This window comes from Pelodiscus sinensis, chromosome 3, assembly GCF_052426305.1.
Source record: "Pelodiscus sinensis isolate ZL-2025 chromosome 3, ASM5242630v1, whole genome shotgun sequence".
NCBI lineage: Eukaryota > Metazoa > Chordata > Testudines > Trionychidae > Pelodiscus > Pelodiscus sinensis.
This window is the reverse complement of record NC_143054.1, coordinates 122,386,729-122,404,013: the sequence shown is the minus strand read 5'-3', so window position 1 is coordinate 122,404,013 and position 17,285 is coordinate 122,386,729. Positions and strand designations below refer to the sequence as shown.

General features: G+C 65.5%; 72 non-coding genes across 72 annotated transcripts; 37 read left to right on the top strand and 35 right to left on the bottom strand.

The window, feature by feature from the left end:
- The first annotated feature begins 39 nt into the window (after positions 1 to 39).
- TRNAW-CCA (transfer RNA tryptophan (anticodon CCA)) lies at positions 40 to 111 on the top strand. Its single transcript has one exon. It is a non-coding gene; the product is annotated as a tRNA-Trp (tRNA).
- A 506-nt stretch (positions 112 to 617) lies between these two features.
- Positions 618 to 690, bottom strand: TRNAV-CAC (transfer RNA valine (anticodon CAC)). The gene has a single exon. It is a non-coding gene; the product is annotated as a tRNA-Val (tRNA).
- Positions 691 to 829: 139 nt separating this feature from the next.
- Positions 830 to 900, top strand: TRNAG-GCC (transfer RNA glycine (anticodon GCC)). Its single transcript has one exon. It is a non-coding gene; the product is annotated as a tRNA-Gly (tRNA).
- An 81-nt stretch (positions 901 to 981) lies between these two features.
- TRNAW-CCA (transfer RNA tryptophan (anticodon CCA)) lies at positions 982 to 1,053 on the top strand. The gene has a single exon. It is a non-coding gene; the product is annotated as a tRNA-Trp (tRNA).
- A 216-nt stretch (positions 1,054 to 1,269) lies between these two features.
- Positions 1,270 to 1,342, bottom strand: TRNAR-ACG (transfer RNA arginine (anticodon ACG)). Its single transcript has one exon. It is a non-coding gene; the product is annotated as a tRNA-Arg (tRNA).
- Positions 1,343 to 1,559: 217 nt separating this feature from the next.
- TRNAV-CAC (transfer RNA valine (anticodon CAC)) lies at positions 1,560 to 1,632 on the bottom strand. The gene has a single exon. It is a non-coding gene; the product is annotated as a tRNA-Val (tRNA).
- Positions 1,633 to 1,771: 139 nt separating this feature from the next.
- TRNAG-GCC (transfer RNA glycine (anticodon GCC)) lies at positions 1,772 to 1,842 on the top strand. The gene has a single exon. It is a non-coding gene; the product is annotated as a tRNA-Gly (tRNA).
- Positions 1,843 to 1,923: 81 nt separating this feature from the next.
- TRNAW-CCA (transfer RNA tryptophan (anticodon CCA)) lies at positions 1,924 to 1,995 on the top strand. Its single transcript has one exon. It is a non-coding gene; the product is annotated as a tRNA-Trp (tRNA).
- A 222-nt stretch (positions 1,996 to 2,217) lies between these two features.
- TRNAR-ACG (transfer RNA arginine (anticodon ACG)) lies at positions 2,218 to 2,290 on the bottom strand. Its single transcript has one exon. It is a non-coding gene; the product is annotated as a tRNA-Arg (tRNA).
- A 217-nt stretch (positions 2,291 to 2,507) lies between these two features.
- On the bottom strand, positions 2,508 to 2,580 carry TRNAV-CAC (transfer RNA valine (anticodon CAC)). The gene has a single exon. It is a non-coding gene; the product is annotated as a tRNA-Val (tRNA).
- Positions 2,581 to 2,719: 139 nt separating this feature from the next.
- Positions 2,720 to 2,790, top strand: TRNAG-GCC (transfer RNA glycine (anticodon GCC)). Its single transcript has one exon. It is a non-coding gene; the product is annotated as a tRNA-Gly (tRNA).
- Positions 2,791 to 2,871: 81 nt separating this feature from the next.
- On the top strand, positions 2,872 to 2,943 carry TRNAW-CCA (transfer RNA tryptophan (anticodon CCA)). Its single transcript has one exon. It is a non-coding gene; the product is annotated as a tRNA-Trp (tRNA).
- A 222-nt stretch (positions 2,944 to 3,165) lies between these two features.
- On the bottom strand, positions 3,166 to 3,238 carry TRNAR-ACG (transfer RNA arginine (anticodon ACG)). Its single transcript has one exon. It is a non-coding gene; the product is annotated as a tRNA-Arg (tRNA).
- A 217-nt stretch (positions 3,239 to 3,455) lies between these two features.
- TRNAV-CAC (transfer RNA valine (anticodon CAC)) lies at positions 3,456 to 3,528 on the bottom strand. The gene has a single exon. It is a non-coding gene; the product is annotated as a tRNA-Val (tRNA).
- Positions 3,529 to 3,667: 139 nt separating this feature from the next.
- Positions 3,668 to 3,738, top strand: TRNAG-GCC (transfer RNA glycine (anticodon GCC)). Its single transcript has one exon. It is a non-coding gene; the product is annotated as a tRNA-Gly (tRNA).
- An 81-nt stretch (positions 3,739 to 3,819) lies between these two features.
- Positions 3,820 to 3,891, top strand: TRNAW-CCA (transfer RNA tryptophan (anticodon CCA)). Its single transcript has one exon. It is a non-coding gene; the product is annotated as a tRNA-Trp (tRNA).
- A 228-nt stretch (positions 3,892 to 4,119) lies between these two features.
- Positions 4,120 to 4,192, bottom strand: TRNAR-ACG (transfer RNA arginine (anticodon ACG)). The gene has a single exon. It is a non-coding gene; the product is annotated as a tRNA-Arg (tRNA).
- A 217-nt stretch (positions 4,193 to 4,409) lies between these two features.
- TRNAV-CAC (transfer RNA valine (anticodon CAC)) lies at positions 4,410 to 4,482 on the bottom strand. Its single transcript has one exon. It is a non-coding gene; the product is annotated as a tRNA-Val (tRNA).
- A 139-nt stretch (positions 4,483 to 4,621) lies between these two features.
- Positions 4,622 to 4,692, top strand: TRNAG-GCC (transfer RNA glycine (anticodon GCC)). Its single transcript has one exon. It is a non-coding gene; the product is annotated as a tRNA-Gly (tRNA).
- Positions 4,693 to 4,773: 81 nt separating this feature from the next.
- On the top strand, positions 4,774 to 4,845 carry TRNAW-CCA (transfer RNA tryptophan (anticodon CCA)). The gene has a single exon. It is a non-coding gene; the product is annotated as a tRNA-Trp (tRNA).
- Positions 4,846 to 5,061: 216 nt separating this feature from the next.
- Positions 5,062 to 5,134, bottom strand: TRNAR-ACG (transfer RNA arginine (anticodon ACG)). The gene has a single exon. It is a non-coding gene; the product is annotated as a tRNA-Arg (tRNA).
- A 217-nt stretch (positions 5,135 to 5,351) lies between these two features.
- TRNAV-CAC (transfer RNA valine (anticodon CAC)) lies at positions 5,352 to 5,424 on the bottom strand. Its single transcript has one exon. It is a non-coding gene; the product is annotated as a tRNA-Val (tRNA).
- A 139-nt stretch (positions 5,425 to 5,563) lies between these two features.
- TRNAG-GCC (transfer RNA glycine (anticodon GCC)) lies at positions 5,564 to 5,634 on the top strand. The gene has a single exon. It is a non-coding gene; the product is annotated as a tRNA-Gly (tRNA).
- An 81-nt stretch (positions 5,635 to 5,715) lies between these two features.
- Positions 5,716 to 5,787, top strand: TRNAW-CCA (transfer RNA tryptophan (anticodon CCA)). The gene has a single exon. It is a non-coding gene; the product is annotated as a tRNA-Trp (tRNA).
- A 222-nt stretch (positions 5,788 to 6,009) lies between these two features.
- TRNAR-ACG (transfer RNA arginine (anticodon ACG)) lies at positions 6,010 to 6,082 on the bottom strand. The gene has a single exon. It is a non-coding gene; the product is annotated as a tRNA-Arg (tRNA).
- Positions 6,083 to 6,299: 217 nt separating this feature from the next.
- TRNAV-CAC (transfer RNA valine (anticodon CAC)) lies at positions 6,300 to 6,372 on the bottom strand. The gene has a single exon. It is a non-coding gene; the product is annotated as a tRNA-Val (tRNA).
- A 139-nt stretch (positions 6,373 to 6,511) lies between these two features.
- On the top strand, positions 6,512 to 6,582 carry TRNAG-GCC (transfer RNA glycine (anticodon GCC)). The gene has a single exon. It is a non-coding gene; the product is annotated as a tRNA-Gly (tRNA).
- Positions 6,583 to 6,663: 81 nt separating this feature from the next.
- TRNAW-CCA (transfer RNA tryptophan (anticodon CCA)) lies at positions 6,664 to 6,735 on the top strand. Its single transcript has one exon. It is a non-coding gene; the product is annotated as a tRNA-Trp (tRNA).
- Positions 6,736 to 6,951: 216 nt separating this feature from the next.
- On the bottom strand, positions 6,952 to 7,024 carry TRNAR-ACG (transfer RNA arginine (anticodon ACG)). Its single transcript has one exon. It is a non-coding gene; the product is annotated as a tRNA-Arg (tRNA).
- Positions 7,025 to 7,241: 217 nt separating this feature from the next.
- On the bottom strand, positions 7,242 to 7,314 carry TRNAV-CAC (transfer RNA valine (anticodon CAC)). Its single transcript has one exon. It is a non-coding gene; the product is annotated as a tRNA-Val (tRNA).
- A 139-nt stretch (positions 7,315 to 7,453) lies between these two features.
- TRNAG-GCC (transfer RNA glycine (anticodon GCC)) lies at positions 7,454 to 7,524 on the top strand. Its single transcript has one exon. It is a non-coding gene; the product is annotated as a tRNA-Gly (tRNA).
- An 81-nt stretch (positions 7,525 to 7,605) lies between these two features.
- TRNAW-CCA (transfer RNA tryptophan (anticodon CCA)) lies at positions 7,606 to 7,677 on the top strand. The gene has a single exon. It is a non-coding gene; the product is annotated as a tRNA-Trp (tRNA).
- A 216-nt stretch (positions 7,678 to 7,893) lies between these two features.
- Positions 7,894 to 7,966, bottom strand: TRNAR-ACG (transfer RNA arginine (anticodon ACG)). The gene has a single exon. It is a non-coding gene; the product is annotated as a tRNA-Arg (tRNA).
- Positions 7,967 to 8,183: 217 nt separating this feature from the next.
- TRNAV-CAC (transfer RNA valine (anticodon CAC)) lies at positions 8,184 to 8,256 on the bottom strand. Its single transcript has one exon. It is a non-coding gene; the product is annotated as a tRNA-Val (tRNA).
- Positions 8,257 to 8,395: 139 nt separating this feature from the next.
- TRNAG-GCC (transfer RNA glycine (anticodon GCC)) lies at positions 8,396 to 8,466 on the top strand. The gene has a single exon. It is a non-coding gene; the product is annotated as a tRNA-Gly (tRNA).
- An 81-nt stretch (positions 8,467 to 8,547) lies between these two features.
- Positions 8,548 to 8,619, top strand: TRNAW-CCA (transfer RNA tryptophan (anticodon CCA)). The gene has a single exon. It is a non-coding gene; the product is annotated as a tRNA-Trp (tRNA).
- A 234-nt stretch (positions 8,620 to 8,853) lies between these two features.
- Positions 8,854 to 8,926, bottom strand: TRNAR-ACG (transfer RNA arginine (anticodon ACG)). Its single transcript has one exon. It is a non-coding gene; the product is annotated as a tRNA-Arg (tRNA).
- A 217-nt stretch (positions 8,927 to 9,143) lies between these two features.
- TRNAV-CAC (transfer RNA valine (anticodon CAC)) lies at positions 9,144 to 9,216 on the bottom strand. The gene has a single exon. It is a non-coding gene; the product is annotated as a tRNA-Val (tRNA).
- A 139-nt stretch (positions 9,217 to 9,355) lies between these two features.
- On the top strand, positions 9,356 to 9,426 carry TRNAG-GCC (transfer RNA glycine (anticodon GCC)). The gene has a single exon. It is a non-coding gene; the product is annotated as a tRNA-Gly (tRNA).
- Positions 9,427 to 9,507: 81 nt separating this feature from the next.
- TRNAW-CCA (transfer RNA tryptophan (anticodon CCA)) lies at positions 9,508 to 9,579 on the top strand. The gene has a single exon. It is a non-coding gene; the product is annotated as a tRNA-Trp (tRNA).
- A 216-nt stretch (positions 9,580 to 9,795) lies between these two features.
- On the bottom strand, positions 9,796 to 9,868 carry TRNAR-ACG (transfer RNA arginine (anticodon ACG)). Its single transcript has one exon. It is a non-coding gene; the product is annotated as a tRNA-Arg (tRNA).
- Positions 9,869 to 10,085: 217 nt separating this feature from the next.
- On the bottom strand, positions 10,086 to 10,158 carry TRNAV-CAC (transfer RNA valine (anticodon CAC)). Its single transcript has one exon. It is a non-coding gene; the product is annotated as a tRNA-Val (tRNA).
- Positions 10,159 to 10,297: 139 nt separating this feature from the next.
- Positions 10,298 to 10,368, top strand: TRNAG-GCC (transfer RNA glycine (anticodon GCC)). The gene has a single exon. It is a non-coding gene; the product is annotated as a tRNA-Gly (tRNA).
- Positions 10,369 to 10,449: 81 nt separating this feature from the next.
- Positions 10,450 to 10,521, top strand: TRNAW-CCA (transfer RNA tryptophan (anticodon CCA)). Its single transcript has one exon. It is a non-coding gene; the product is annotated as a tRNA-Trp (tRNA).
- Positions 10,522 to 10,737: 216 nt separating this feature from the next.
- TRNAR-ACG (transfer RNA arginine (anticodon ACG)) lies at positions 10,738 to 10,810 on the bottom strand. Its single transcript has one exon. It is a non-coding gene; the product is annotated as a tRNA-Arg (tRNA).
- A 217-nt stretch (positions 10,811 to 11,027) lies between these two features.
- On the bottom strand, positions 11,028 to 11,100 carry TRNAV-CAC (transfer RNA valine (anticodon CAC)). Its single transcript has one exon. It is a non-coding gene; the product is annotated as a tRNA-Val (tRNA).
- A 139-nt stretch (positions 11,101 to 11,239) lies between these two features.
- On the top strand, positions 11,240 to 11,310 carry TRNAG-GCC (transfer RNA glycine (anticodon GCC)). Its single transcript has one exon. It is a non-coding gene; the product is annotated as a tRNA-Gly (tRNA).
- An 81-nt stretch (positions 11,311 to 11,391) lies between these two features.
- Positions 11,392 to 11,463, top strand: TRNAW-CCA (transfer RNA tryptophan (anticodon CCA)). Its single transcript has one exon. It is a non-coding gene; the product is annotated as a tRNA-Trp (tRNA).
- Positions 11,464 to 11,679: 216 nt separating this feature from the next.
- On the bottom strand, positions 11,680 to 11,752 carry TRNAR-ACG (transfer RNA arginine (anticodon ACG)). Its single transcript has one exon. It is a non-coding gene; the product is annotated as a tRNA-Arg (tRNA).
- Positions 11,753 to 11,969: 217 nt separating this feature from the next.
- Positions 11,970 to 12,042, bottom strand: TRNAV-CAC (transfer RNA valine (anticodon CAC)). The gene has a single exon. It is a non-coding gene; the product is annotated as a tRNA-Val (tRNA).
- A 139-nt stretch (positions 12,043 to 12,181) lies between these two features.
- Positions 12,182 to 12,252, top strand: TRNAG-GCC (transfer RNA glycine (anticodon GCC)). Its single transcript has one exon. It is a non-coding gene; the product is annotated as a tRNA-Gly (tRNA).
- An 81-nt stretch (positions 12,253 to 12,333) lies between these two features.
- TRNAW-CCA (transfer RNA tryptophan (anticodon CCA)) lies at positions 12,334 to 12,405 on the top strand. Its single transcript has one exon. It is a non-coding gene; the product is annotated as a tRNA-Trp (tRNA).
- Positions 12,406 to 12,621: 216 nt separating this feature from the next.
- On the bottom strand, positions 12,622 to 12,694 carry TRNAR-ACG (transfer RNA arginine (anticodon ACG)). The gene has a single exon. It is a non-coding gene; the product is annotated as a tRNA-Arg (tRNA).
- Positions 12,695 to 12,911: 217 nt separating this feature from the next.
- TRNAV-CAC (transfer RNA valine (anticodon CAC)) lies at positions 12,912 to 12,984 on the bottom strand. Its single transcript has one exon. It is a non-coding gene; the product is annotated as a tRNA-Val (tRNA).
- Positions 12,985 to 13,123: 139 nt separating this feature from the next.
- TRNAG-GCC (transfer RNA glycine (anticodon GCC)) lies at positions 13,124 to 13,194 on the top strand. Its single transcript has one exon. It is a non-coding gene; the product is annotated as a tRNA-Gly (tRNA).
- An 81-nt stretch (positions 13,195 to 13,275) lies between these two features.
- Positions 13,276 to 13,347, top strand: TRNAW-CCA (transfer RNA tryptophan (anticodon CCA)). Its single transcript has one exon. It is a non-coding gene; the product is annotated as a tRNA-Trp (tRNA).
- A 222-nt stretch (positions 13,348 to 13,569) lies between these two features.
- Positions 13,570 to 13,642, bottom strand: TRNAR-ACG (transfer RNA arginine (anticodon ACG)). The gene has a single exon. It is a non-coding gene; the product is annotated as a tRNA-Arg (tRNA).
- A 217-nt stretch (positions 13,643 to 13,859) lies between these two features.
- TRNAV-CAC (transfer RNA valine (anticodon CAC)) lies at positions 13,860 to 13,932 on the bottom strand. Its single transcript has one exon. It is a non-coding gene; the product is annotated as a tRNA-Val (tRNA).
- A 139-nt stretch (positions 13,933 to 14,071) lies between these two features.
- On the top strand, positions 14,072 to 14,142 carry TRNAG-GCC (transfer RNA glycine (anticodon GCC)). The gene has a single exon. It is a non-coding gene; the product is annotated as a tRNA-Gly (tRNA).
- An 81-nt stretch (positions 14,143 to 14,223) lies between these two features.
- Positions 14,224 to 14,295, top strand: TRNAW-CCA (transfer RNA tryptophan (anticodon CCA)). Its single transcript has one exon. It is a non-coding gene; the product is annotated as a tRNA-Trp (tRNA).
- Positions 14,296 to 14,510: 215 nt separating this feature from the next.
- TRNAR-ACG (transfer RNA arginine (anticodon ACG)) lies at positions 14,511 to 14,583 on the bottom strand. The gene has a single exon. It is a non-coding gene; the product is annotated as a tRNA-Arg (tRNA).
- Positions 14,584 to 14,800: 217 nt separating this feature from the next.
- Positions 14,801 to 14,873, bottom strand: TRNAV-CAC (transfer RNA valine (anticodon CAC)). The gene has a single exon. It is a non-coding gene; the product is annotated as a tRNA-Val (tRNA).
- A 139-nt stretch (positions 14,874 to 15,012) lies between these two features.
- TRNAG-GCC (transfer RNA glycine (anticodon GCC)) lies at positions 15,013 to 15,083 on the top strand. The gene has a single exon. It is a non-coding gene; the product is annotated as a tRNA-Gly (tRNA).
- Positions 15,084 to 15,164: 81 nt separating this feature from the next.
- On the top strand, positions 15,165 to 15,236 carry TRNAW-CCA (transfer RNA tryptophan (anticodon CCA)). Its single transcript has one exon. It is a non-coding gene; the product is annotated as a tRNA-Trp (tRNA).
- A 227-nt stretch (positions 15,237 to 15,463) lies between these two features.
- On the bottom strand, positions 15,464 to 15,536 carry TRNAR-ACG (transfer RNA arginine (anticodon ACG)). Its single transcript has one exon. It is a non-coding gene; the product is annotated as a tRNA-Arg (tRNA).
- Positions 15,537 to 15,753: 217 nt separating this feature from the next.
- On the bottom strand, positions 15,754 to 15,826 carry TRNAV-CAC (transfer RNA valine (anticodon CAC)). Its single transcript has one exon. It is a non-coding gene; the product is annotated as a tRNA-Val (tRNA).
- Positions 15,827 to 15,965: 139 nt separating this feature from the next.
- TRNAG-GCC (transfer RNA glycine (anticodon GCC)) lies at positions 15,966 to 16,036 on the top strand. Its single transcript has one exon. It is a non-coding gene; the product is annotated as a tRNA-Gly (tRNA).
- An 81-nt stretch (positions 16,037 to 16,117) lies between these two features.
- Positions 16,118 to 16,189, top strand: TRNAW-CCA (transfer RNA tryptophan (anticodon CCA)). The gene has a single exon. It is a non-coding gene; the product is annotated as a tRNA-Trp (tRNA).
- A 210-nt stretch (positions 16,190 to 16,399) lies between these two features.
- On the bottom strand, positions 16,400 to 16,472 carry TRNAR-ACG (transfer RNA arginine (anticodon ACG)). Its single transcript has one exon. It is a non-coding gene; the product is annotated as a tRNA-Arg (tRNA).
- A 217-nt stretch (positions 16,473 to 16,689) lies between these two features.
- On the bottom strand, positions 16,690 to 16,762 carry TRNAV-CAC (transfer RNA valine (anticodon CAC)). Its single transcript has one exon. It is a non-coding gene; the product is annotated as a tRNA-Val (tRNA).
- A 139-nt stretch (positions 16,763 to 16,901) lies between these two features.
- TRNAG-GCC (transfer RNA glycine (anticodon GCC)) lies at positions 16,902 to 16,972 on the top strand. The gene has a single exon. It is a non-coding gene; the product is annotated as a tRNA-Gly (tRNA).
- Positions 16,973 to 17,053: 81 nt separating this feature from the next.
- Positions 17,054 to 17,125, top strand: TRNAW-CCA (transfer RNA tryptophan (anticodon CCA)). Its single transcript has one exon. It is a non-coding gene; the product is annotated as a tRNA-Trp (tRNA).
- Positions 17,126 to 17,285: the final 160 nt, after the last annotated feature.

The following is a 17,285-nucleotide window of genomic DNA, read 5'->3' as shown; positions in this document are numbered from 1 at the left end:
CCGCCCTCGCAGCACCAAGAGCTGCAGGGCCTGCCGGCTGGCCTCGTGGCGCAACGGCAGCGCGTCTGACTCCAGATCAGAAGGCTATGTGTTCAAGTCACATCGGGGTCAGGCGGGCGAAAAGTTTGGCGGGCGAGGAGGCCCGGTCACGGAAATGGAGCGGCGCTGAAAGCCGCGGCCAGTGTTCCTCTTGGCCCCGTGGGGCACGCGCTTTTCCTGGCCGCCGGGGGAAGGAGAACAAAGAAGGGGAGGAAAGGGAAAGGGAAAGGGAAAGGGAAAGGGAAAGAAAAAAAAAAAGCACCCGCATCCCGGAAGGTGCCGTCACCACAAGCCAGGCAGGAGTCGAACCTGCAATCTCCTGATCCGTAGTCAGGCGCCTTATCCGTTGCGCCACTGGCCCACGCCTCCAGGTGAGGCGCGGGGGGGGCCGGCGCCAGGACCGAGGGTGCTGCCCGCCCGGGCTTCTTTCTCCCAGCAGCACCGAAGAGAACGGCGGACAAAAGGCTGCCGTAGGCCCAGAGCAGCGAGCGAGAGGGCACGAGCGCACGCCCAGGCGGCGAGCAGCTGCCCACTTGTGCAAGCCTGCGTTTTTCCAGGCCCCACGGCAAAAGGAGGCCTGTTTCTGCCTGGTTTCGAACCAGGGACCTTTCGCGTGTGAAGCGAACGTGATAACCACTACACTACAGAAACCCAGGGCCCGACACGGCCACTGAGGGGCCTGCCGGAGAGGCCCCCTTTGGCTGGCAGGCCGCCGCCGCCTCGGGCCCTGGCAGGTGGCCGCACGGCCGAGAGCACAGGCTCCGCTCGAAGGCCGGTTCCTCCCAGCAAGGCATTGGTGGTTCAGTGGTAGAATTCTCGCCCGCCACGCGGGAGGCCCGTGTTCGATTCACGGCCAATGCAGCCCCTTCTTTTTCCGCCGCGGCTCCTTCCCGGCCCCGCTGCCCGCCCTCGCAGCACCAAGAGCTGCAGGGCCTGCCGGCTGGCCTCGTGGCGCAATGGCAGCGCGTCTGACTCCAGATCAGAAGGCTATGTGTTCAAGTCACATCGGGGTCAGGCGGGCGAAAAGTTTGGCGGGCGAGGAGGCCCGGTCACGGAAATGGAGCGGCGCTGAAAGCCGCGGCCAGTGTTCCTCTTGGCCCCGTGGGGCACGCGCTTTTCCTGGCCGCCGGGGGAAGGAGAACAAAGAAGGGGAGGAAAGGGAAAGGGAAAGGGAAAGGGAAAGGGAAAGAAAAAAAAAAAGCACCCGCATCCCGGAAGGTGCCGTCACCACAAGCCAGGCAGGAGTCGAACCTGCAATCTCCTGATCCGTAGTCAGGCGCGTTATCCGTTGCGCCACTGGCCCACGCCTCCAGGTGAGGTGCGGGGGGGGCCGGTGCCAGGACCGAGGGTGCTGCCCGCCCGGGCTTCTTTCTCCCAGCAGCACCGAAGAGAACGGCGGACAAAAGGCTGCCGTAGGCCCAGAGCAGCGAGCGAGAGGGCACGAGCGCACGCCCAGGCGGCGAGCAGCTGCCCACTTGTGCAAGCCTGCGTTTTTCCAGGCCCCACGGCAAAAGGAGGCCTGTTTCTGCCTGGTTTCGAACCAGGGACCTTTCGCGTGTGAAGCGAACGTGATAACCACTACACTACAGAAACCCAGGGCCCGACACGGCCACTGAGGGGCCTGCCGGAGAGGCCCCCTTTGGCTGGCAGGCCGCCGCCGCCTCGGGCCCTGGCAGGTGGCCGCACGGCCGAGAGCACAGGCTCCGCTCGAAGGCCGGTTCCTCCCAGCAAGGCATTGGTGGTTCAGTGGTAGAATTCTCGCCCGCCACGCGGGAGGCCCGTGTTCGATTCACGGCCAATGCAGCCCCTTCTTTTTCCGCCGCGGCTCCTTCCCGGCCCCGCTGCCCGCCCTCGCAGCACCAAGAGCTGCAGGGCCTGCCGGCTGGCCTCGTGGCGCAACGGCAGCGCGTCTGACTCCAGATCAGAAGGCTATGTGTTCAAATCACATCGGGGTCAGGCGGGCGAAAAGTTTGGCGGGCGAGGAGGCCCGGTCACGGAAATGGAGCGGCGCTGAAAGCCGCGGCCAGTGTTCCTCTTGGCCCCGTGGGGCACGCGCTTTTCCTGGCCGCCGGGGGAAGGAGAACAAAGAAGGGGAGGAAAGGGAAAGGGAAAGGGAAAGGGAAAGGGAAAGGGAAAGAAAAAAAAAAAGCACCCGCATCCCGGAAGGTGCCGTCACCACAAGCCAGGCAGGAGTCGAACCTGCAATCTCCTGATCCGTAGTCAGGCGCGTTATCCGTTGCGCCACTGGCCCACGCCTCCAGGTGAGGCGCGGGGGGGGCCGGCGCCAGGACCGAGGGTGCTGCCCGCCCGGGCTTCTTTCTCCCAGCAGCACCGAAGAGAACGGCGGACAAAAGGCTGCCGTAGGCCCAGAGCAGCGAGCGAGAGGGCACGAGCGCACGCCCAGGCGGCGAGCAGCTGCCCACTTGTGCAAGCCTGCGTTTTTCCAGGCCCCACGGCAAAAGGAGGCCTGTTTCTGCCTGGTTTCGAACCAGGGACCTTTCGCGTGTGAAGCGAACGTGATAACCACTACACTACAGAAACCCAGGGCCCGACACGGCCACTGAGGGGCCTGCCGGAGAGGCCCCCTTTGGCTGGCAGGCCGCCGCCGCCTCGGGCCCTGGCAGGTGGCCGCACGGCCGAGAGCACAGGCTCCGCTCGAAGGCCAGTTCCTCCCAGCAAGGCATTGGTGGTTCAGTGGTAGAATTCTCGCCCGCCACGCGGGAGGCCCGTGTTCGATTCACGGCCAATGCAGCCCCTTCTTTTTCCGCCGCGGCTCCTTCCCGGCCCCGCTGCCCGCCCTCGCAGCACCAAGAGCTGCAGGGCCTGCCGGCTGGCCTCGTGGCGCAACGGCAGCGCGTCTGACTCCAGATCAGAAGGCTATGTGTTCAAATCACATCGGGGTCAGGCGGGCGAAAAGTTTGGCGGGCGAGGAGGCCCGGTCACGGAAATGGAGCGGCGCTGAAAGCCGCGGCCAGTGTTCCTCTTGGCCCCGTGGGGCACGCGCTTTTCCTGGCCGCCGGGGGAAGGAGAACAAAGAAGGGGAGGAAAGGGAAAGGGAAAGGGAAAGGGAAAGGGAAAGGGAAAGAAAAAAAAAAAGCACCCGCATCCCGGAAGGTGCCGTCACCACAAGCCAGGCAGGAGTCGAACCTGCAATCTCCTGATCCGTAGTCAGGCGCGTTATCCGTTGCGCCACTGGCCCACGCCTCCAGGTGAGGCGCGGGGGGGGCCGGCGCCAGGACCGAGGGTGCTGCCCGCCCGGGCTTCTTTCTCCCAGCAGCACCGAAGAGAACGGCGGACAAAAGGCTGCCGTAGGCCCAGAGCAGCGAGCGAGAGGGCACGAGCGCACGCCCAGGCGGCGAGCAGCTGCCCACTTGTGCAAGCCTGCGTTTTTCCAGGCCCCACGGCAAAAGGAGGCCTGTTTCTGCCTGGTTTCGAACCAGGGACCTTTCGCGTGTGAAGCGAACGTGATAACCACTACACTACAGAAACCCAGGGCCCGACACGGCCACTGAGGGGCCTGCCGGAGAGGCCCCCTTTGGCTGGCAGGCCGCCGCCGCCTCGGGCCCTGGCAGGTGGCCGCACGGCCGAGAGCACAGGCTCCGCTCGAAGGCCGGTTCCTCCCAGCAAGGCATTGGTGGTTCAGTGGTAGAATTCTCGCCCGCCACGCGGGAGGCCCGTGTTCGATTCACGGCCAATGCAGCCCCTTCTTTTTCCGCCGCGGCTCCTTCCCGGCCCCGCTGCCCGCCCTCGCAGCACCAAGAGCTGCAGGGCCTGCCGGCTGGCCTCGTGGCGCAACGGCAGCGCGTCTGACTCCAGATCAGAAGGCTATGTGTTCAAATCACATCGGGGTCAGGCGGGCGAAAAGTTTGGCGGGCGAGGAGGCCCGGTCACGGAAATGGAGCGGCGCTGAAAGCCGCGGCCAGTGTTCCTCTTGGCCCCGTGGGGCACACGCTTTTCCTGGCCGCCGGGGGAAGGAGAACAAAGAAGGGGAGGAAAGGGAAAGGGAAAGGGAAAGGGAAAGGGAAAGGGAAAGGGAAAGAAAAAAAAAAAGCACCCGCATCCCGGAAGGTGCCGTCACCACAAGCCAGGCAGGAGTCGAACCTGCAATCTCCTGATCCGTAGTCAGGCGCGTTATCCGTTGCGCCACTGGCCCACGCCTCCAGGTGAGGCGCGGGGGGGGCCGGCGCCAGGACCGAGGGTGCTGCCCGCCCGGGCTTCTTTCTCCCAGCAGCACCGAAGAGAACGGCGGACAAAAGGCTGCCGTAGGCCCAGAGCAGCGAGCGAGAGGGCACGAGCGCACGCCCAGGCGGCGAGCAGCTGCCCACTTGTGCAAGCCTGCGTTTTTCCAGGCCCCACGGCAAAAGGAGGCCTGTTTCTGCCTGGTTTCGAACCAGGGACCTTTCGCGTGTGAAGCGAACGTGATAACCACTACACTACAGAAACCCAGGGCCCGACACGGCCACTGAGGGGCCTGCCGGAGAGGCCCCCTTTGGCTGGCAGGCCGCCGCCGCCTCGGGCCCTGGCAGGTGGCCGCACGGCCGAGAGCACAGGCTCCGCTCGAAGGCCGGTTCCTCCCAGCAAGGCATTGGTGGTTCAGTGGTAGAATTCTCGCCCGCCACGCGGGAGGCCCGTGTTCGATTCACGGCCAATGCAGCCCCTTCTTTTTCCGCCGCGGCTCCTTCCCGGCCCCGCTGCCCGCCCTCGCAGCACCAAGAGCTGCAGGGCCTGCCGGCTGGCCTCGTGGCGCAACGGCAGCGCGTCTGACTCCAGATCAGAAGGCTATGTGTTCAAATCACATCGGGGTCAGGCGGGCGAAAAGTTTGGCGGGCGAGGAGGCCCGGTCACGGAAATGGAGCGGCGCTGAAAGCCGCGGCCAGTGTTCCTCTTGGCCCCGTGGGGCACGCGCTTTTCCTGGCCGCCGGGGGAAGGAGAACAAAGAAGGGGAGGAAAGGGAAAGGGAAAGGGAAAGGGAAAGGGAAAGAAAAAAAAAAAGCACCCGCATCCCGGAAGGTGCCGTCACCACAAGCCAGGCAGGAGTCGAACCTGCAATCTCCTGATCCGTAGTCAGGCGCGTTATCCGTTGCGCCACTGGCCCACGCCTCCAGGTGAGGCGCGGGGGGGGCCGGCGCCAGGACCGAGGGTGCTGCCCGCCCGGGCTTCTTTCTCCCAGCAGCACCGAAGAGAACGGCGGACAAAAGGCTGCCGTAGGCCCAGAGCAGCGAGCGAGAGGGCACGAGCGCACGCCCAGGCGGCGAGCAGCTGCCCACTTGTGCAAGCCTGCGTTTTTCCAGGCCCCACGGCAAAAGGAGGCCTGTTTCTGCCTGGTTTCGAACCAGGGACCTTTCGCGTGTGAAGCGAACGTGATAACCACTACACTACAGAAACCCAGGGCCCGACACGGCCACTGAGGGGCCTGCCGGAGAGGCCCCCTTTGGCTGGCAGGCCGCCGCCGCCTCGGGCCCTGGCAGGTGGCCGCACGGCCGAGAGCACAGGCTCCGCTCGAAGGCCGGTTCCTCCCAGCAAGGCATTGGTGGTTCAGTGGTAGAATTCTCGCCCGCCACGCGGGAGGCCCGTGTTCGATTCACGGCCAATGCAGCCCCTTCTTTTTCCGCCGCGGCTCCTTCCCGGCCCCGCTGCCCGCCCTCGCAGCACCAAGAGCTGCAGGGCCTGCCGGCTGGCCTCGTGGCGCAACGGCAGCGCGTCTGACTCCAGATCAGAAGGCTATGTGTTCAAATCACATCGGGGTCAGGCGGGCGAAAAGTTTGGCGGGCGAGGAGGCCCGGTCACGGAAATGGAGCGGCGCTGAAAGCCGCGGCCAGTGTTCCTCTTGGCCCCGTGGGGCACGCGCTTTTCCTGGCCGCCGGGGGAAGGAGAACAAAGAAGGGGAGGAAAGGGAAAGGGAAAGGGAAAGGGAAAGGGAAAGGGAAAGAAAAAAAAAAAGCACCCGCATCCCGGAAGGTGCCGTCACCACAAGCCAGGCAGGAGTCGAACCTGCAATCTCCTGATCCGTAGTCAGGCGCGTTATCCGTTGCGCCACTGGCCCACGCCTCCAGGTGAGGCGCGGGGGGGGCCGGCGCCAGGACCGAGGGTGCTGCCCGCCCGGGCTTCTTTCTCCCAGCAGCACCGAAGAGAACGGCGGACAAAAGGCTGCCGTAGGCCCAGAGCAGCGAGCGAGAGGGCACGAGCGCACGCCCAGGCGGCGAGCAGCTGCCCACTTGTGCAAGCCTGCGTTTTTCCAGGCCCCACGGCAAAAGGAGGCCTGTTTCTGCCTGGTTTCGAACCAGGGACCTTTCGCGTGTGAAGCGAACGTGATAACCACTACACTACAGAAACCCAGGGCCCGACACGGCCACTGAGGGGCCTGCCGGAGAGGCCCCCTTTGGCTGGCAGGCCGCCGCCGCCTCGGGCCCTGGCAGGTGGCCGCACGGCCGAGAGCACAGGCTCCGCTCGAAGGCCGGTTCCTCCCAGCAAGGCATTGGTGGTTCAGTGGTAGAATTCTCGCCCGCCACGCGGGAGGCCCGTGTTCGATTCACGGCCAATGCAGCCCCTTCTTTTTCCGCCGCGGCTCCTTCCCGGCCCCGCTGCCCGCCCTCGCAGCACCAAGAGCTGCAGGGCCTGCCGGCTGGCCTCGTGGCGCAACGGCAGCGCGTCTGACTCCAGATCAGAAGGCTATGTGTTCAAATCACATCGGGGTCAGGCGGGCGAAAAGTTTGGCGGGCGAGGAGGCCCGGTCACGGAAATGGAGCGGCGCTGAAAGCCGCGGCCAGTGTTCCTCTTGGCCCCGTGGGGCACGCGCTTTTCCTGGCCGCCGGGGGAAGGAGAACAAAGAAGGGGAGGAAAGGGAAAGGGAAAGGGAAAGGGAAAGGGAAAGAAAAAAAAAAAGCACCCGCATCCCGGAAGGTGCCGTCACCACAAGCCAGGCAGGAGTCGAACCTGCAATCTCCTGATCCGTAGTCAGGCGCGTTATCCGTTGCGCCACTGGCCCACGCCTCCAGGTGAGGTGCGGGGGGGGCCGGTGCCAGGACCGAGGGTGCTGCCCGCCCGGGCTTCTTTCTCCCAGCAGCACCGAAGAGAACGGCGGACAAAAGGCTGCCGTAGGCCCAGAGCAGCGAGCGAGAGGGCACGAGCGCACGCCCAGGCGGCGAGCAGCTGCCCACTTGTGCAAGCCTGCGTTTTTCCAGGCCCCACGGCAAAAGGAGGCCTGTTTCTGCCTGGTTTCGAACCAGGGACCTTTCGCGTGTGAAGCGAACGTGATAACCACTACACTACAGAAACCCAGGGCCCGACACGGCCACTGAGGGGCCTGCCGGAGAGGCCCCCTTTGGCTGGCAGGCCGCCGCCGCCTCGGGCCCTGGCAGGTGGCCGCACGGCCGAGAGCACAGGCTCCGCTCGAAGGCCGGTTCCTCCCAGCAAGGCATTGGTGGTTCAGTGGTAGAATTCTCGCCCGCCACGCGGGAGGCCCGTGTTCGATTCACGGCCAATGCAGCCCCTTCTTTTTCCGCCGCGGCTCCTTCCCGGCCCCGCTGCCCGCCCTCGCAGCACCAAGAGCTGCAGGGCCTGCCGGCTGGCCTCGTGGCGCAACGGCAGCGCGTCTGACTCCAGATCAGAAGGCTATGTGTTCAAATCACATCGGGGTCAGGCGGGCGAAAAGTTTGGCGGGCGAGGAGGCCCGGTCACGGAAATGGAGCGGCGCTGAAAGCCGCGGCCAGTGTTTCTCTTGGCCCCGTGGGGCACGCGCTTTTCCTGGCCGCCGGGGGAAGGAGAACAAAGAAGGGGAGGAAAGGGAAAGGGAAAGGGAAAGGGAAAGGGAAAGAAAAAAAAAAAGCACCCGCATCCCGGAAGGTGCCGTCACCACAAGCCAGGCAGGAGTCGAACCTGCAATCTCCTGATCCGTAGTCAGGCGCGTTATCCGTTGCGCCACTGGCCCACGCCTCCAGGTGAGGCGCGGGGGGGGCCGGCGCCAGGACCGAGGGTGCTGCCCGCCCGGGCTTCTTTCTCCCAGCAGCACCGAAGAGAACGGCGGACAAAAGGCTGCCGTAGGCCCAGAGCAGCGAGCGAGAGGGCACGAGCGCACGCCCAGGCGGCGAGCAGCTGCCCACTTGTGCAAGCCTGCGTTTTTCCAGGCCCCACGGCAAAAGGAGGCCTGTTTCTGCCTGGTTTCGAACCAGGGACCTTTCGCGTGTGAAGCGAACGTGATAACCACTACACTACAGAAACCCAGGGCCCGACACGGCCACTGAGGGGCCTGCCGGAGAGGCCCCCTTTGGCTGGCAGGCCGCCGCCGCCTCGGGCCCTGGCAGGTGGCCGCACGGCCGAGAGCACAGGCTCCGCTCGAAGGCCGGTTCCTCCCAGCAAGGCATTGGTGGTTCAGTGGTAGAATTCTCGCCCGCCACGCGGGAGGCCCGTGTTCGATTCACGGCCAATGCAGCCCCTTCTTTTTCCGCCGCGGCTCCTTCCCGGCCCCGCTGCCCGCCCTCGCAGCACCAAGAGCTGCAGGGCCTGCCGGCTGGCCTCGTGGCGCAACGGCAGCGCGTCTGACTCCAGATCAGAAGGCTATGTGTTCAAATCACATCGGGGTCAGGCGGGCGAAAAGTTTGGCGGGCGAGGAGGCCCGGTCACGGAAATGGAGCGGCGCTGAAAGCCGCGGCCAGTGTTCCTCTTGGCCCCGTGGGGCACGCGCTTTTCCTGGCCACCGGGGGAAGGAGAACAAAGAAGGGGAGGAAAGGGAAAGGGAAAGGGAAAGGGAAAGGGAAAGGGAAAGGGAAAGGGAAAGAAAAAAAAAAAGCACCCGCATCCCGGAAGGTGCCGTCACCACAAGCCAGGCAGGAGTCGAACCTGCAATCTCCTGATCCGTAGTCAGGCGCGTTATCCGTTGCGCCACTGGCCCACGCCTCCAGGTGAGGTGCGGGGGGGGCCGGCGCCAGGACCGAGGGTGCTGCCCGCCCGGGCTTCTTTCTCCCAGCAGCACCGAAGAGAACGGCGGACAAAAGGCTGCCGTAGGCCCAGAGCAGCGAGCGAGAGGGCACGAGCGCACGCCCAGGCGGCGAGCAGCTGCCCACTTGTGCAAGCCTGCGTTTTTCCAGGCCCCACGGCAAAAGGAGGCCTGTTTCTGCCTGGTTTCGAACCAGGGACCTTTCGCGTGTGAAGCGAACGTGATAACCACTACACTACAGAAACCCAGGGCCCGACACGGCCACTGAGGGGCCTGCCGGAGAGGCCCCCTTTGGCTGGCAGGCCGCCGCCGCCTCGGGCCCTGGCAGGTGGCCGCACGGCCGAGAGCACAGGCTCCGCTCGAAGGCCGGTTCCTCCCAGCAAGGCATTGGTGGTTCAGTGGTAGAATTCTCGCCCGCCACGCGGGAGGCCCGTGTTCGATTCACGGCCAATGCAGCCCCTTCTTTTTCCGCCGCGGCTCCTTCCCGGCCCCGCTGCCCGCCCTCACAGCACCAAGAGCTGCAGGGCCTGCCGGCTGGCCTCGTGGCGCAACGGCAGCGCGTCTGACTCCAGATCAGAAGGCTATGTGTTCAAATCACATCGGGGTCAGGCGGGCGAAAAGTTTGGCGGGCGAGGAGGCCCGGTCACGGAAATGGAGCGGCGCTGAAAGCCGCGGCCAGTGTTCCTCTTGGCCCCGTGGGGCACGCGCTTTTCCTGGCCGCCGGGGGAAGGAGAACAAAGAAGGGGAGGAAAGGGAAAGGGAAAGGGAAAGGGAAAGGGAAAGAAAAAAAAAAAGCACCCGCATCCCGGAAGGTGCCGTCACCACAAGCCAGGCAGGAGTCGAACCTGCAATCTCCTGATCCGTAGTCAGGCGCGTTATCCGTTGCGCCACTGGCCCACGCCTCCAGGTGAGGCGCGGGGGGGGCCGGCGCCAGGACCGAGGGTGCTGCCCGCCCGGGCTTCTTTCTCCCAGCAGCACCGAAGAGAACGGCGGACAAAAGGCTGCCGTAGGCCCAGAGCAGCGAGCGAGAGGGCACGAGCGCACGCCCAGGCGGCGAGCAGCTGCCCACTTGTGCAAGCCTGCGTTTTTCCAGGCCCCACGGCAAAAGGAGGCCTGTTTCTGCCTGGTTTCGAACCAGGGACCTTTCGCGTGTGAAGCGAACGTGATAACCACTACACTACAGAAACCCAGGGCCCGACACGGCCACTGAGGGGCCTGCCGGAGAGGCCCCCTTTGGCTGGCAGGCCGCCGCCGCCTCGGGCCCTGGCAGGTGGCCGCACGGCCGAGAGCACAGGCTCCGCTCGAAGGCCGGTTCCTCCCAGCAAGGCATTGGTGGTTCAGTGGTAGAATTCTCGCCCGCCACGCGGGAGGCCCGTGTTCGATTCACGGCCAATGCAGCCCCTTCTTTTTCCGCCGCGGCTCCTTCCCGGCCCCGCTGCCCGCCCTCGCAGCACCAAGAGCTGCAGGGCCTGCCGGCTGGCCTCGTGGCGCAACGGCAGCGCGTCTGACTCCAGATCAGAAGGCTATGTGTTCAAATCACATCGGGGTCAGGCGGGCGAAAAGTTTGGCGGGCGAGGAGGCCCGGTCACGGAAATGGAGCGGCGCTGAAAGCCGCGGCCAGTGTTCCTCTTGGCCCCGTGGGGCACGCGCTTTTCCTGGCCGCCGGGGGAAGGAGAACAAAGAAGGGGAGGAAAGGGAAAGGGAAAGGGAAAGGGAAAGGGAAAGAAAAAAAAAAAGCACCCGCATCCCGGAAGGTGCCGTCACCACAAGCCAGGCAGGAGTCGAACCTGCAATCTCCTGATCCGTAGTCAGGCGCGTTATCCGTTGCGCCACTGGCCCACGCCTCCAGGTGAGGCGCGGGGGGGGCCGGCGCCAGGACCGAGGGTGCTGCCCGCCCGGGCTTCTTTCTCCCAGCAGCACCGAAGAGAACGGCGGACAAAAGGCTGCCGTAGGCCCAGAGCAGCGAGCGAGAGGGCACGAGCGCACGCCCAGGCGGCGAGCAGCTGCCCACTTGTGCAAGCCTGCGTTTTTCCAGGCCCCACGGCAAAAGGAGGCCTGTTTCTGCCTGGTTTCGAACCAGGGACCTTTCGCGTGTGAAGCGAACGTGATAACCACTACACTACAGAAACCCAGGGCCCGACACGGCCACTGAGGGGCCTGCCGGAGAGGCCCCCTTTGGCTGGCAGGCCGCCGCCGCCTCGGGCCCTGGCAGGTGGCCGCACGGCCGAGAGCACAGGCTCCGCTCGAAGGCCGGTTCCTCCCAGCAAGGCATTGGTGGTTCAGTGGTAGAATTCTCGCCCGCCACGCGGGAGGCCCGTGTTCGATTCACGGCCAATGCAGCCCCTTCTTTTTCCGCCGCGGCTCCTTCCCGGCCCCGCTGCCCGCCCTCGCAGCACCAAGAGCTGCAGGGCCTGCCGGCTGGCCTCGTGGCGCAACGGCAGCGCGTCTGACTCCAGATCAGAAGGCTATGTGTTCAAATCACATCGGGGTCAGGCGGGCGAAAAGTTTGGCGGGCGAGGAGGCCCGGTCACGGAAATGGAGCGGCGCTGAAAGCCGCGGCCAGTGTTCCTCTTGGCCCCGTGGGGCACGCGCTTTTCCTGGCCGCCGGGGGAAGGAGAACAAAGAAGGGGAGGAAAGGGAAAGGGAAAGGGAAAGGGAAAGGGAAAGAAAAAAAAAAAGCACCCGCATCCCGGAAGGTGCCGTCACCACAAGCCAGGCAGGAGTCGAACCTGCAATCTCCTGATCCGTAGTCAGGCGCGTTATCCGTTGCGCCACTGGCCCACGCCTCCAGGTGAGGCGCGGGGGGGGCCGGCGCCAGGACCGAGGGTGCTGCCCGCCCGGGCTTCTTTCTCCCAGCAGCACCGAAGAGAACGGCGGACAAAAGGCTGCCGTAGGCCCAGAGCAGCGAGCGAGAGGGCACGAGCGCACGCCCAGGCGGCGAGCAGCTGCCCACTTGTGCAAGCCTGCGTTTTTCCAGGCCCCACGGCAAAAGGAGGCCTGTTTCTGCCTGGTTTCGAACCAGGGACCTTTCGCATGTGAAGCGAACGTGATAACCACTACACTACAGAAACCCAGGGCCCGACACGGCCACTGAGGGGCCTGCCGGAGAGGCCCCCTTTGGCTGGCAGGCCGCCGCCGCCTCGGGCCCTGGCAGGTGGCCGCACGGCCGAGAGCACAGGCTCCGCTCGAAGGCCGGTTCCTCCCAGCAAGGCATTGGTGGTTCAGTGGTAGAATTCTCGCCCGCCACGCGGGAGGCCCGTGTTCGATTCACGGCCAATGCAGCCCCTTCTTTTTCCGCCGCGGCTCCTTCCCGGCCCCGCTGCCCGCCCTCGCAGCACCAAGAGCTGCAGGGCCTGCCGGCTGGCCTCGTGGCGCAACGGCAGCGCGTCTGACTCCAGATCAGAAGGCTATGTGTTCAAATCACATCGGGGTCAGGCGGGCGAAAAGTTTGGCGGGCGAGGAGGCCCGGTCACGGAAATGGAGCGGCGCTGAAAGCCGCGGCCAGTGTTCCTCTTGGCCCCGTGGGGCACGCGCTTTTCCTGGCCGCCGGGGGAAGGAGAACAAAGAAGGGGAGGAAAGGGAAAGGGAAAGGGAAAGGGAAAGGGAAAGAAAAAAAAAAAGCACCCGCATCCCGGAAGGTGCCGTCACCACAAGCCAGGCAGGAGTCGAACCTGCAATCTCCTGATCCGTAGTCAGGCGCGTTATCCGTTGCGCCACTGGCCCACGCCTCCAGGTGAGGCGCGGGGGGGGCCGGCGCCAGGACCGAGGGTGCTGCCCGCCCGGGCTTCTTTCTCCCAGCAGCACCGAAGAGAACGGCGGACAAAAGGCTGCCGTAGGCCCAGAGCAGCGAGCGAGAGGGCACGAGCGCACGCCCAGGCGGCGAGCAGCTGCCCACTTGTGCAAGCCTGCGTTTTTCCAGGCCCCACGGCAAAAGGAGGCCTGTTTCTGCCTGGTTTCGAACCAGGGACCTTTCGCGTGTGAAGCGAACGTGATAACCACTACACTACAGAAACCCAGGGCCCGACACGGCCACTGAGGGGCCTGCCGGAGAGGCCCCCTTTGGCTGGCAGGCCGCCGCCGCCTCGGGCCCTGGCAGGTGGCCGCACGGCCGAGAGCACAGGCTCCGCTCGAAGGCCGGTTCCTCCCAGCAAGGCATTGGTGGTTCAGTGGTAGAATTCTCGCCCGCCACGCGGGAGGCCCGTGTTCGATTCACGGCCAATGCAGCCCCTTCTTTTTCCGCCGCGGCTCCTTCCCGGCCCCGCTGCCCGCCCTCGCAGCACCAAGAGCTGCAGGGCCTGCCGGCTGGCCTCGTGGCGCAACGGCAGCGCGTCTGACTCCAGATCAGAAGGCTATGTGTTCAAATCACATCGGGGTCAGGCGGGCGAAAAGTTTGGCGGGCGAGGAGGCCCGGTCACGGAAATGGAGCGGCGCTGAAAGCCGCGGCCAGTGTTCCTCTTGGCCCCGTGGGGCACGCGCTTTTCCTGGCCGCCGGGGGAAGGAGAACAAAGAAGGGGAGGAAAGGGAAAGGGAAAGGGAAAGGGAAAGGGAAAGGGAAAGAAAAAAAAAAAGCACCCGCATCCCGGAAGGTGCCGTCACCACAAGCCAGGCAGGAGTCGAACCTGCAATCTCCTGATCCGTAGTCAGGCGCGTTATCCGTTGCGCCACTGGCCCACGCCTCCAGGTGAGGCGCGGGGGGGGCCGGCGCCAGGACCGAGGGTGCTGCCCGCCCGGGCTTCTTTCTCCCAGCAGCACCGAAGAGAACGGCGGACAAAAGGCTGCCGTAGGCCCAGAGCAGCGAGCGAGAGGGCACGAGCGCACGCCCAGGCGGCGAGCAGCTGCCCACTTGTGCAAGCCTGCGTTTTTCCAGGCCCCACGGCAAAAGGAGGCCTGTTTCTGCCTGGTTTCGAACCAGGGACCTTTCGCGTGTGAAGCGAACGTGATAACCACTACACTACAGAAACCCAGGGCCCGACACGGCCACTGAGGGGCCTGCCGGAGAGGCCCCCTTTGGCTGGCAGGCCGCCGCCGCCTCGGGCCCTGGCAGGTGGCCGCACGGCCGAGAGCACAGGCTCCGCTCGAAGGCCGGTTCCTCCCAGCAAGGCATTGGTGGTTCAGTGGTAGAATTCTCGCCCGCCACGCGGGAGGCCCGTGTTCGATTCACGGCCAATGCAGCCCCTTCTTTTTCCGCCGCGGCTCCTTCCCGGCCCCGCTGCCCGCCCTCGCAGCACCAAGAGCTGCAGGGCCTGCCGGCTGGCCTCGTGGCGCAACGGCAGCGCGTCTGACTCCAGATCAGAAGGCTATGTGTTCAAATCACATCGGGGTCAGGCGGGCGAAAAGTTTGGCGGGCGAGGAGGCCCGGTCACGGAAATGGAGCGGCGCTGAAAGCCGCGGCCAGTGTTCCTCTTGGCCCCGTGGGGCACGCGCTTTCCTGGCCGCCGGGGGAAGGAGAACAAAGAAGGGGAGGAAAGGGAAAGGGAAAGGGAAAGGGAAAGGGAAAGAAAAAAAAAAAGCACCCGCATCCCGGAAGGTGCCGTCACCACAAGCCAGGCAGGAGTCGAACCTGCAATCTCCTGATCCGTAGTCAGGCGCGTTATCCGTTGCGCCACTGGCCCACGCCTCCAGGTGAGGCGCGGGGGGGGCCGGCGCCAGGACCGAGGGTGCTGCCCGCCCGGGCTTCTTTCTCCCAGCAGCACCGAAGAGAACGGCGGACAAAAGGCTGCCGTAGGCCCAGAGCAGCGAGCGAGAGGGCACGAGCGCACGCCCAGGCGGCGAGCAGCTGCCCACTTGTGCAAGCCTGCGTTTTTCCAGGCCCCACGGCAAAAGGAGGCCTGTTTCTGCCTGGTTTCGAACCAGGGACCTTTCGCGTGTGAAGCGAACGTGATAACCACTACACTACAGAAACCCAGGGCCCGACACGGCCACTGAGGGGCCTGCCGGAGAGGCCCCCTTTGGCTGGCAGGCCGCCGCCGCCTCGGGCCCTGGCAGGTGGCCGCACGGCCGAGAGCACAGGCTCCGCTCGAAGGCCGGTTCCTCCCAGCAAGGCATTGGTGGTTCAGTGGTAGAATTCTCGCCCGCCACGCGGGAGGCCCGTGTTCGATTCACGGCCAATGCAGCCCCTTCTTTTTCCGCCGCGGCTCCTTCCCGGCCCCGCTGCCCGCCCTCGCAGCACCAAGAGCTGCAGGGCCTGCCGGCTGGCCTCGTGGCGCAACGGCAGCGCGTCTGACTCCAGATCAGAAGGCTATGTGTTCAAATCACATCGGGGTCAGGCGGGCGAAAAGTTTGGCGGGCGAGGAGGCCCGGTCACGGAAATGGAGCGGCGCTGAAAGCCGCGGCCAGTGTTCCTCTTGGCCCCGTGGGGCACGCGCTTTTCCTGGCCGCCGGGGGAAGGAGAACAAAGAAGGGGAGGAAAGGGAAAGGGAAAGGGAAAGGGAAAGGGAAAGGGAAAGGGAAAGAAAAAAAAAAGCACCCGCATCCCGGAAGGTGCCGTCACCACAAGCCAGGCAGGAGTCGAACCTGCAATCTCCTGATCCGTAGTCAGGCGCGTTATCCGTTGCGCCACTGGCCCACGCCTCCAGGTGAGGCGCGGGGGGGGCCGGCGCCAGGACCGAGGGTGCTGCCCGCCCGGGCTTCTTTCTCCCAGCAGCACCGAAGAGAACGGCGGACAAAAGGCTGCCGTAGGCCCAGAGCAGCGAGCGAGAGGGCACGAGCGCACGCCCAGGCGGCGAGCAGCTGCCCACTTGTGCAAGCCTGCGTTTTTCCAGGCCCCACGGCAAAAGGAGGCCTGTTTCTGCCTGGTTTCGAACCAGGGACCTTTCGCGTGTGAAGCGAACGTGATAACCACTACACTACAGAAACCCAGGGCCCGACACGGCCACTGAGGGGCCTGCCGGAGAGGCCCCCTTTGGCTGGCAGGCCGCCGCCGCCTCGGGCCCTGGCAGGTGGCCGCACGGCCGAGAGCACAGGCTCCGCTCGAAGGCCGGTTCCTCCCAGCAAGGCATTGGTGGTTCAGTGGTAGAATTCTCGCCCGCCACGCGGGAGGCCCGTGTTCGATTCACGGCCAATGCAGCCCCTTCTTTTTCCGCCGCGGCTCCTTCCCGGCCCCGCTGCCCGCCCTCGCAGCACCAAGAGCTGCAGGGCCTGCCGGCTGGCCTCGTGGCGCAACGGCAGCGCGTCTGACTCCAGATCAGAAGGCTATGTGTTCAAATCACATCGGGGTCAGGCGGGCGAAAAGTTTGGCGGGCGAGGAGGCCCGGTCACGGAAATGGAGCGGCGCTGAAAGCCGCGGCCAGTGTTCCTCTTGGCCCCGTGGGGCACGCGCTTTTCCTGGCCGCCGGGGGAAGGAGAACAAAGAAGGGGAGGAAAGGGAAAGGGAAAGGGAAAGGGAAAGAAAAAAAAAAAGCACCCGCATCCCGGAAGGTGCCGTCACCACAAGCCAGGCAGGAGTCGAACCTGCAATCTCCTGATCCGTAGTCAGGCGCGTTATCCGTTGCGCCACTGGCCCACGCCTCCAGGTGAGGCGCGGGGGGGGCCGGCGCCAGGACCGAGGGTGCTGCCCGCCCGGGCTTCTTTCTCCCAGCAGCACCGAAGAGAACGGCGGACAAAAGGCTGCCGTAGGCCCAGAGCAGCGAGCGAGAGGGCACGAGCGCACGCCCAGGCGGCGAGCAGCTGCCCACTTGTGCAAGCCTGCGTTTTTCCAGGCCCCACGGCAAAAGGAGGCCTGTTTCTGCCTGGTTTCGAACCAGGGACCTTTCGCGTGTGAAGCGAACGTGATAACCACTACACTACAGAAACCCAGGGCCCGACACGGCCACTGAGGGGCCTGCCGGAGAGGCCCCCTTTGGCTGGCAGGCCGCCGCCGCCTCGGGCCCTGGCAGGTGGCCGCACGGCCGAGAGCACAGGCTCCGCTCGAAGGCCGGTTCCTCCCAGCAAGGCATTGGTGGTTCAGTGGTAGAATTCTCGCCCGCCACGCGGGAGGCCCGTGTTCGATTCACGGCCAATGCAGCCCCTTCTTTTTCCGCCGCGGCTCCTTCCCGGCCCCGCTGCCCGCCCTCGCAGCACCAAGAGCTGCAGGGCCTGCCGGCTGGCCTCGTGGCGCAACGGCAGCGCGTCTGACTCCAGATCAGAAGGCTATGTGTTCAAATCACATCGGGGTCAGGCGGGCGAAAAGTTTGGCGGGCGAGGAGGCCCGGTCACGGAAATGGAGCGGCGCTGAAAGCCGCGGCCAGTGTTCCTCTTGGCCCCGTGGGGCACGCGCTTTTCCTGGCCGCCGGGGGAAGGAGAACAAAGAAGGGGAGGAAAGGGAAAGGGAAAGGGA